Genomic DNA, 11,422 nt, shown 5'->3' with positions numbered 1-11,422 from the left:
GGTTTTTTCTGACTTACTTATTTCACTCCGTATAATGTTATCAAGAGCCCACCATTTTGTTGTAGATGATCCAATGTCATCATTTCTTATGGCTGAGTAGTATACCATAGTGTATATGTGCCACATCTTCTTTTTCCAGTCATATATATATTTTAATGTGATTAAAGCCTTTAAGCAAACTCTTGGCCAATACAACAAGAATCCATAAAAGAATAATGTCCTTAACATGTTCACCAAGTCCAAGTTGGCACCAACACCATTCCAAATCCCTGCGAATGCAACCCAACCCCAGTTCAGTCCGTTAGGAGCTGTCACAAGGATGTGTCCAGGAAAAGTCCACCTCCAGGAAAAGTCCGCATGGCACTGGAATTGTTGTCACAATTCTATACTTTGCAGCTCACATCCAAGTCCCAATGACCTCTGCTTCTAGCTGGTAATGATTCAGGTAGACTGGAAAAGCCATCTGCAGCATGTGTGGAGATGGAGCCTCTGTTCTCCTCTGCCTAAAGAGATGAGACCAGGGTGCTTTTCCCTGGAGCTCTGCGACTGAGGCATAGTAAAGAGAACCTTGGGACACACTAAGCTGGGTGGCAAAGGTAAATTCACAATAGAAGTTGGCAAAAGCGGGAAAGAGAGCTCTAAATTAGGAGTAGGTCCCAGCCTGAAATATGAGTGGAGCATTGAGGCAGGAGGAATAAAGGAAACACTATATATTAAACAAAGCAACAGAAAATAGGACTATCAACATCCGCAACAGAGATCTTTGAGGGAAGAATAAAAAACCTGACTATTCAGGCAAGACATAGTTAAGTGGCCCTTGTGCAAATGAGATCAGTTTACCTGCTTCTTGGAAGAAATACCCTAGGCTCGTCCACAGTGTCGTAGATGGGGCCGACAGCCCTGGGCACCTTCAGCCTTCAGTGGCAAATCCCAGCATTCTGGGCAAGATTAGGTCATAGGTGGCTGGAGCAGGGCTGGAAGAGACTGAACCCTCCCTTAGAGGAGCAAGGGGGAAGCCTACCTTCCAGTGTCCCTTTTCCTCACAGCAAAGGCATGTAAGCCTGGCAGGCTTTCGCTCAATGACCTTCCTTTTCACTATTGAAGCAGGACCCAGATGGCATCCTATGAGACCCCTTTGGAGCGTTGGAGCCTTTAAGGGCATATCCTAAAAGCTGGTAATTCCCCTGATCTCTATTGGGCTTTTTCTGCCTCTTGGTATCTTAAAAGCCATGCTCAGAAGATCTCGCTGAGGGGTTTGAGGATCCCCATCCGCCTATATAAACCTTTTCCGTATATCTGGAGCTATTTGGAAAAAGACAAAACAATGTTATTAGCTGGATCAAATAAAAGAAGGTAAAAGTTTGCAGGAGAAAAAGATTTGGTGTCTCCTGTTCATCAGCATTGAAAAGAAATTTAAAAATTTTTAAGTAAAAAGCATGATATGGTAGACCCGTAGGAGTTCCAGGATATGACTTGCTCCTTATAAATTTTTTTAAATTGACCTTAAAATATTTGCTGGGTACACTTCAATAATACCTTGACTTTAAAGATTGTAAGAAATACCCATAATTTGAAAGGTTTGACAAAATACAGTAAATGCTTTTGCTATCAATACATATGCAGGAGCATTGTTAGTTTTAACCAGTTTAGGAAATCCATAATAGAAAAATGCATACAGACAATGAGCTATAACATGCTTAGCAACCTCTCCTGTTCTGGCAGAAGTTACTATGTATATAAATCCAGAATAAGTATCCACTGTAACGTGGATGTAGGGCTGTTTTGCCAAATGAAGGTATATGAGTAACCTCCATTTGCCAAAGTTGTCCTGATAGGAGTCCTTGAGGGTTAACTCCAAATGAAGGGACAGATTGTAGTATAGGACACCTTGGTCAGGATTTACCAATCTGCTGTGCTGCTTCCCGAAAAAGTTGAAGCTGTTTACACAGGGTTGCAGCGTTCTGATGATGAATAGTATGAAACTGAATTGTTCGATCTGTCATGGTTGCTCCAAGTAATTTTCTTTTGGGTAGCTTGATCAACAAGGGCATTCCCCTGTGCTAAAGCTCCAGGGAGCATGGAGTGAGCTCAAGTATGTCCTATAAAACATGGAGCTCTATGTTGACCTACAAGTCTTTGAAGAAGGAGGACCTGCTGAAATAATTCATCCGCAGTTGTCCCTAAGACAGCAGTCTTTATAGTGGAAACAACCATAAGTAAATATTTGCTGTCTGTATATAGATTAAAGGAGGAATATGGCAAATGCTGAAAAGCCATGATAATGGCATATATTTCTAGTCTTTGAGCTGATTTTAAGTTGACTATTTCAGTATAAAGTTGTCCATTGATTTACAAAAGCGATTTGCCATTTAGTGGAAGTTTCCCAGAGCCATTATTGTTGATCCTTTGAAAAAAGGAAGAACAATAATTTTGAGGCTCAAAACCTATAAGCTATAAGGGTCGCCTATGCCCCTTGATAATCAAGGAGGCGACAAGATCAAAATATGGAAGTATATTTCATGAGCTATTAGATGGTTCAATGTGTCCAAGCTGTAGCTGCTCTTGTACCAATCAAGCAGCTGCCCTAAGTTTTTCCTGAGAAAGGGGCCATTGGTCTACCCATACAAGATTATCTGATTTCCAATAATTGGGTTTGCACAATGCATTATTGGGGTAGCAGGAGCTACCAAGGCCCCTATGCTAAATTTTGATATCCTAATCCACACCTTCTGGTATTGGGTACCATTTCTATGGGGGTGAGAATTCCTTGCTGTTCTTTCCCTAGTCCTTTGGTGGGCAAAAATCCCCGATCAAGCATCTGAGTACTGACTAAACCATTAGGACTGACAAGCAACGCTCCCATATGTTTCAAAACATTTCTACCCCACAAATTAACTGGCCATCCAGGGAGCACATAAGGCTTAAAAAATCCAGAATGACCTTCTTAATCTTCCCAATGTAAAAAACTAGAACTTTGTTGAGGGGATTTACTCTGTGGCTGCTGCATGAGTGGGCCAGGAAGAAGGCCAATGTAGCTTAGCAATAACAGATACATCAGCTCTAGTTGTTAAAAGTCCTTTATGCCCATGTATTGTTAGTTCCATTTCAGGGCGTTCCTGACCTATTTTTTTAATCCAATCGGCAAAATCAGAAGAGCCAAATTGCCAATTTTCTTGGGGCCCCTTTTGCAGGATGTGGCCTGAGAAGCAGAATTAGCATCCTTATACTATTCTTCTAACTGCCTGAATTAGCCCTGAGACACATTCTCTTTTTTTATTATTATTAATTTTAATGGGGTGACATTGATAAATCGGGGTACCTATGTTCAGAAAAAACAGCTCTAGGTTATTTTGCCATTTGCTTATGCTGCATTCCCATCACCCAAAGTCCAATTGTCTTTCGTCACCTTCTAACTGGTTTTCTTTGTGCCATTCCCCTCTCCCAACCTTCTCGCTCTCCTCCCCCCCAACCCCGTAACCCCCACATTCTTGTCCATGTCTCTGAGTCTCATTATTATGTCCCACCTATGTATGGAATCATACAGTTCTTAGTTTTTTCTGATTTACTTATTTCTCTCAGTATAATGTTAACAAGGTCCATCCATGCTGTTGTAAATGATCCAATGTCATCATATCTTATGGCTGAGTAGTATTCTATAGTATATATTTATGTACCAAAGCTTATTAATCCACTCATCCTCTGACGGACACTTGGGCTGTTTCCAGATCTTCGCTATTGTGAACAATGCTGCCATAAACATGGGGGTGCATTTCTTCTTTTCAAACAGTGCTATGGTGTTCTTGGGGTATATTTATAACAGTGGTATAGCTGGGTCAAAAGGCAGTTTGATTTTTAATTTCTTAAGGAATCTCCATACTGTTTTCCACAGTAGCTGCACCAGTCTGCATTCCCACCAGCAGTGCAGGAGGGTTCCCTTTTCTCCACATACTCGCCAGCACTTATTCTGTGTTGTTTTGTTGATGAGCGCCATTCTGACTGGTGTGAGATGATATCTCATTGTGGTTTTAATTTGCATTTCTCTAATGATTAGTGATGTTGAGCATTTTTCATATGCCTATTGGCCATCTGTATGTCCTCTTTGGAGAAGTGTCTATTCATTTCTTTTGCCCATTTTTGGATTGGATTGTTGATCTTCCTTGTATTTTTACAAGTTCTTTATAAATTTTGGTTATAAACCCCTTATCAGATGCATTGTCAAATATGTTTTCCCATTGTTTAGTTTGTCTTTTTATTCTGTTCTTATTATCTTTAGCTGTGCAGAAGCTTTTTAGTTTGATACAGTCCCATTTGTTTATCCTGTCTTTTATTTCACTTGCCTGTGGAGACAAATCAGCAAATACATCGCTGCGAGAGATGTCAGAGAGCTTACTGCCTGTTTTCTTCTAAGATGCTTATGGTTTCACAGCTTACATTTAAGTCTTTTATCCATTTTGAGTTTACTTTTGTGAATGGTGTAAGTTGGTGGTCTAGTTTCATTTTTTTGCAGGTAGCTGTCCAATTTACCCAACACCATTTGTTGAAGAGGCTGCTTTTACTCCAATATATGCTCTTACCTCCTTTGTCAAATATCAGTTGTACATAAAGGTGTGGGTTTATTTCTGGGTTCTCAGTTCTGTTCCATTGATCTATATGCCTGTTCTTATGCCAGTACCAGGCTGTTTTGAATACAATGGCCTTATAGTATAACTTGATATCCAGAAGTGTGATACTTCCCACTTCATTCTTAGTTTTCAAGATTGCTGAGGCTATTCGTGTTCTCTTTTGGTTCCATATAAATTTTGGAAATATGTGTTCTATATCTTTGAAGTAAGTCATTGATATTTTAATTGGTATTGCATTGAATTTATAAATTGCTTTGGGTAATATAGACATTTTAATGATGTTTCTTCTTCCTAACCATCAGCACGGTATATGCTTCCACTTGTTTGTATCTTCCCTTATCAATGTTTTATAATTTTCAGGGTACAAGTCTTTAATCTCCCTGGTTAAATTTATTCCCAGGTACTTTATTTTTTTTGGTTGCAATGGTAAAGGGGGATTAATTCCTTAATTTATCTTTATGACAGTTCATTTTTAGTATATAAAAATGCCTTTAATTTCTGAGTATTAATTTTATACCCTGCCACCTTGCTGAGTTTATTTATCAGGTCTAGTAGTTTTTTTGACTGTGACTTTAGGGTTTTCTATATACAATATCATATCATAAGCAAATAATGAAAGTTTTACTTCTTCTTTTCCAATTTGGATGCCTTTTATTTCTTTTTCTTGTCTGATTGTTGTGGCTAGGACTTCCAGAACTATGTTGAATAAGAGTGGTGAAAGGGGGCACCCCTGCCTTCTTCCTAATCTTAAGGAAATTGCTTTAATTTTTGCCCATTGAGTATGATGTTGGCTGTAGGTTTGTCATAGATGGTTTTATCATGTTGAGATATGTTCCCTGTATTCCTACTTTGCTGAGAGTTTTGCTCATGAATGGGCGCTGGATTTGATCAAATGCTTTTTCTGCATCTATTGAAATTATCATGTGGTTTTTCTTCTTCCTTTTGTTTATGTGGTGAATCACATTGATTGATTTGCAAATATTGTACCAGCCTTGCCTCCCAAGAATAAATCCCACTTGATCATGGTGTATGATTTTTTTCATATATTGCTGGATCCAGTTTGCTAATATTTTGTTGAGGATTTTAGCATCTAAATTCATCAGGGATATTGGCCTATAGTTTTCTTTTTTTGTGTTGTCTTCGCCTGGTTTTGGAATCAGAATTATGCTCGCCTCATAAAAGGAGCTTGGAAGTCTTCCTTCCTCTTGAATTTTTTGAAATAGCTTGAGAAGGATAGGAGTTAGTTCTTCTTTGAATATTTGGTAGAATTCACTTGTGAAGCCATCAGGCCCAGGACTTTTCTTTGTTGGGAGTTTTTTGATAACTGTTTCAATCTCATGAGTTGTAATTGGTCTGTTTAGGTTTTCTGATTCTTCCAGATTAATTTTTGGAAGATTATATGTTTCAAGGAATTTGTCCATTTCATCTAGGTTGTCTACTTTTTAGGGGTACAGTTCTTCATAGTATTTTCTTACAATATTTTGTATTTCTGTTGTGTCAGTTGTTACTTCTCCACTCTCATTTCTAATTTTATTTATTTGAGTCCTCTCTCTTTTTTTCTTGGTGAGTCTGGTTAAAGGGTCATCAATCTTGTTTACCTTTTCAAAGAACCAGCTCCTGGTTTCATTGATCCTCTGTATTGTTTCTTTAGCCTCTATGTCATTTATTTCTGCTCTGATCTTTATTATTTCCTTCCTTCTACTACCTCTGAGTTTTACTTGCTGTTCTTTTTCTAGTTCTTTTAGATGTAGGGTCAAGTTGTTTATTTGAGCTTTTTCTAACTTCTTGAGGTATGCCTGTAATGCTATAAACTTCCCTCTCAGGACTGCTTTTGCTGTGTCCCATAAATTTTGAGTTGATCTATGCTCATTATTATTTGTTTCTAGAAATTTTTTTATTTCTTCTTTTATCTCATTGTTTACCTATTTGTTATTTAATAACATGATTATTAGTTTCCAAGTGTTTGAGCATTTTTCAGTTTTTCTGTTGTGGTTGATTTCTAGTTTCATGCCATTGTGATCAGAGAAAGTGCTTGATATGATTTCAATCTTCTTAAATTTCTTGAGACTGTTTTTGTGCCCTAACATGTGGTCTATTCTAGAGAATGTACCATGAGCACTTGAAAAGAATGTATATTCTGCTGCTTTCGGGTGAAAGGTTCTGAAGATATCTATTAAATCAAGTTGATCTAGTATGTCCTTTAAGTCTGCTGTTTCTTTGTTAATTTTCTTTCTTGAGGATCTATCTAGTGATGTTAGTGGGGTATTAAAATCCCCTACTATTATAGTATTGCTGTTGATCTCACCCTTTAAATTCATCAAAGTCTGCTTAATATATTTAGGTGCTCCTATATTAGTTGCATAGATATTTATAATGGTTATATCTTCCTTTTGGATTCCTCCCTTTATCATTATGTAGTTACCTTCTTTATCTCTTACTATACTCTTTGTTTTAAAGTCCATTTTGTCTGATATAAGTATTGCTACCCCAGATTTTTTTTTCATTTCCATTTGCGTGAAATATTTTTTTCCATCCATTTACCTTCAGTCTATGTGCATCTTTTTTTTTAAGGTTTGTCTCTTGTAGACAGCATATGTATGGGTCCTGTTTTCTTATCCATGCTGCTATCCTATGTCTTTTGATTGGATCATTTAAACCATTTACATTTAAGGTTATTATTGATATGTAATTGTTAATTGCCATTTTATTCTTTAAAATTGTATTCCTCTTTTGCTATATTCTTTTTCTACTTTGATCTGTTTACGACAGGCCCCTTAGCATTTCTTGCAGCCTTGGTTTGGTTGTAGTGAATTCCTTGAGTTTTTGTTTTTGTTTTTTTTTTTTTGTCTGGAAAGCTTTTTATTTCTCCTTCAATTTTAATGATAGCTTTGTTGGATAAAGTAGTGTTGGTTGTAGGCTCTTGTTCTGCATTACTTTAAATATTTCATGCCATTCCCTTCTGGCCTCAAGTGTTTCTGTTGAGAAGTTGGAAGTCATCCTTATGGGGGCTCCTTTGTAGGTGATAGTCTTTTTTTTCTGTAGCAGCTTTTAATATTTTCTCTTTATCACTTAGCTTTGGTATTTTAATTATGTGTCTTGGTGTTGATTTTTTAGGTTTCTCTTTAATGGAGTTCTCTGTGCTTCCTGAACATGTGAGATGTTTTCCTGCCTTAGTTGAGGGAAGTTTTCAGCTATGATATGCTTGAACAAATTCTCTATCTCTTGTTCTTTTTCTTCTTCTTCAGGAACCTCTATGATGCAGATGTTATTTCTCTTCATGTGTCACAGAGCTCTCTTAGAGTTTCCTCAGACTTTTTGAGTCTCTTTTCTTTTTTCTGCTCTGCTTCCATGCCTTTATTTATCATGTCTTCTAACTCGCTGATTTGATTCTCAGCTTCGTCCATCCTGCTTTTAATTCCTTCCATAGTGTTCTTCATTTCTGATATTGTATTTGTCATTTCTGACTGATTCTTTTTTTTTTTTCCTGTATTTTTCTGAAGCTGGAAATGGGGAGAGACAGTCAGACAGACTCCCGCATGAGCCCAACCGGGATCCACCCGGCACGCCCTCCACGGGCGACGTGCTGCCCACCAGGGGGCGATGCTCTGCCCTCCGGGGTGTCGCTCTGCTGCGACCAGAGCCACTCCAGTGCCTGGGGCAGAGGCCAAGGAGCCATCCCCAGCGCCCAGGCCATCCTTGCTCCAATGGAGCCTTGGCTGCGGGAGGGGAAGAGAGAGACAGAGTGGAAGAAGAGGGGGTGGAGAAGCAAACGGGCGCCTCTCCTATGTGCCCTGGCCGGGAATCAAACTCGGGTCCCCCGCACGCCAGGCCAACGCTCTACCACTGAGCCAACCGGCCAGGGCCCTGACTGATTCTTTTTTATTATTTCAATGTCCTTTTTTATATCTGCCATCTCTTTATTTAGGTGTTTGTACTGACCATCTATTGTTGTTCTAATATCTTTGAGCATCCTAACAATCGTTATTTTACACTCTGCATCTGGTAATTTGGTTATATCTGATTCATTCTGGTCCTTTTCTCGGGATTTCTCTTGACTCATTTGTGTGGGATTTCTCTGCCTTCTCATCTTCTCTGTGTAAAAGAAGGTCTTGGCGACTGGAGTCCACTGGGTATGTCCTCTGTTCCCTAGGTATGGTCTGTCTGCAGGCCCGCCACCCCCTCTGCTGTTGCTGCCTAGGGAATTTGGGTATGAGTGTTGCTGGTGCCTTCCCACTGGGGCTATTGCAGTGGTTTCCACCTTTCCTTCACAGGGTGGGGGGCTGTGATCACGTGCTTGGGTGTACAAGCCTTGGTGGCCTTGGCCTTCGTCCTGCCCTTGTGGGTGGCATTATGCTCAGCCCTGAGGTCAGTGGCAGTACTTTGCTCAGCTGCGGGTCTCTGCCTGTTTCCGGGCTTTCCCCCGCTCTTGCAGGAGGAGCCCACTGGTGGGATGGCTGAAAGCCTTGGCTCTACCGGCCGGGCAGGACTGTGTGCCCACACACAGTAGCGGGACTCTGCTTGTTCTGGGCTTTTGGCTCCACCCCCATGGGTGGAGCCAGCTCCCAAGTCAGGCCACAAACCTCAGTTCCACGGGCAGGGCAAGGCTATGCTCCTGCGCCTTTGCTCAAGGGCTGGTCTCCACCCCTTCCAGGGTTCCCGCCCTTCTCCCACAGTCTGGATTACAGGCAGCTTGCAGCTGGGCTTGACCACTTTTGCACGCCCCCTCCTCCCCAGCCGGGCAAGACAGAGCTCATACCTGGTCCCAGTGGTGGCCAGCTGGCTTCCATGTCCCGCCACCGCCCACCCTCTGGCGAGCCCTCAGCCGAGTGGGTGGGGGCGTTGCAGCTCAGACCCTAACACTCACTACTATAGACCTGAAAGCTCCCTCCTTCTAAGCGACTTTGCTCTAAGTGCCGCAGGAGAGCTTCTTTGGCTGGTGTCCTGCCTCCCTTTGCTGGTTTGCTGTTTCCAGGAGAAATATTCACTTCAGATTTGGGGAGTGACTTGTCCCAGGGGTTAGGGTGGCTGTCTCCCAAAATGTTTCTCCCTGTGCCTTCTAGATTACACTCTTCCTGCTACAATGGTCCTCTCCTCTCTCTCCTGTCCCCCGGAACCCCGGGTGAGTGGTTGTGAGAGAGGTGTTCTGTGCGGTCCCTTTAAGAAGAATCCTGGGTCTGAGAAATCAGTCTGTTTTTCACAAACAGTATCCTGTCTTGTTTCCAGCTAAATACTGTCCATGCACCTCTTCTAGTCTCTGGGGCTGCAGGCTGGGGCTTTGTTCCTGGGGCTCAGGACCCTGCCCTCTCTGCTAAACTCACTTCCCGCCACGCGAGTCTCTCCCAGCTGCCATTTGCTCCAGGGAGCTGGGCAGCCCTCTCTGCGTTTCCACTTTTCCTACCAGTCTCGGTGTGGCTTCTTCATTGTTCCTTGGTTGAAGAGTCCTCTTAGTTTAGTCCAAAGTTGGTTTTTTCAGATGATAGTTCTTAAAATTAGTTTGTAATCCACTTTGGTTTTGGGAGGTGGGAGTTGGTACGTCCGCCAACTTCATCGCCATCTTGTCTTCCCTCATTTGTTTTTTATATTAATTTTTTACAATAAACAATGAACAATATTAAAAACAATATAAAACAGCCATAAAAATTCCATTTCTTGAGCTCTATCTCCCATTTTCCCTCCTTAGCTTTAAGCCCTTCTGAGTACAAAAAGGATTTTTAAACTGTCTTCCTAACACCTCAGGTTCAACCACAACAGCCTCATCTTTCATAGTTCAGATATGAAAAAAAGCATAATATTTTATTATTTGGAAGCTTGTTTACACTGGGAACAAACCCATACCCTCTAAAGCTCTGTTCTAGTCCTGCTGGGACACAGTCTGATAAACTTTGCAAAGCAACTCTCTCACACCATTTTATCTTTTATATCCAGCTCATGCATCTTCAGGAGGAGTATCATCATAATTATGTAACTATCTGTGATTTTTTTTTTCTTCTGTAATTAATTATGGGAGGAAACATTGCTTTTCTTCTTGCCTAGGACTTGGCATAAGCATTTAAATGAAACTTTTTGTACTTAAAGTTTATTTTAACTTATTTTGTGATTAACTATGTCTTATGGCAACACATTATACAGAAATCATAAATGACTTTTTTGAACTTTTTCTATGACTATGGCACCAGTTGCAGGGACTTCCACATGAGACAGTAGCTGGTGAGTGTCACACGGGATCTCCCGGGTATCAGCCCAAAATCACATGTTCAAGCTTATTTGTATGGTCACATCATTTTTAAGTTCATTTTTAATCATAATAACTGTAATCTTATTAGAACTTATCATGTGCCAGTGATAATGTTGCATGCATTATTGCACACATATCTAAGTTAAATTGTGCAAGAACCATATGAGGAAATATCTCCAGCCCCACTTCAATGTTTCATGTGAGGAAACTGGGTTATCAAGGTTAATTAACTTGCCTGAGGTGACACAGCATGGCACCAAGAGGTGGCCCATTGCTCTGGGCCTCTCCAAAGCCTGTGATTTCATTCACTCCACTTTACTCTCCTATCCAAATTGCCCATTGGGGTTTCCAGAATACTTTTATATGTATCATCTGATTTTTAACGAACCCTAGAGAGAGTCAACACTGACACTATCTCCAATCACAAATAAAATTTGTTTTTATCTTAAATTTGTTAAGGATTGTTTTATGACCAAGAATATGGTCTATTGTGGTCAATATTAAACGTGCACTTAAACAGAATATGTACTCAGCAGTTTTGGAATGGAATATTCTATAAAATTAG

Source organism: Saccopteryx leptura, chromosome 4 (assembly GCF_036850995.1).
Source record: "Saccopteryx leptura isolate mSacLep1 chromosome 4, mSacLep1_pri_phased_curated, whole genome shotgun sequence".
Classification (NCBI taxonomy): Eukaryota; Metazoa; Chordata; class Mammalia; order Chiroptera; family Emballonuridae; genus Saccopteryx; species Saccopteryx leptura.
This window is presented reverse-complemented; position numbering follows the sequence as displayed.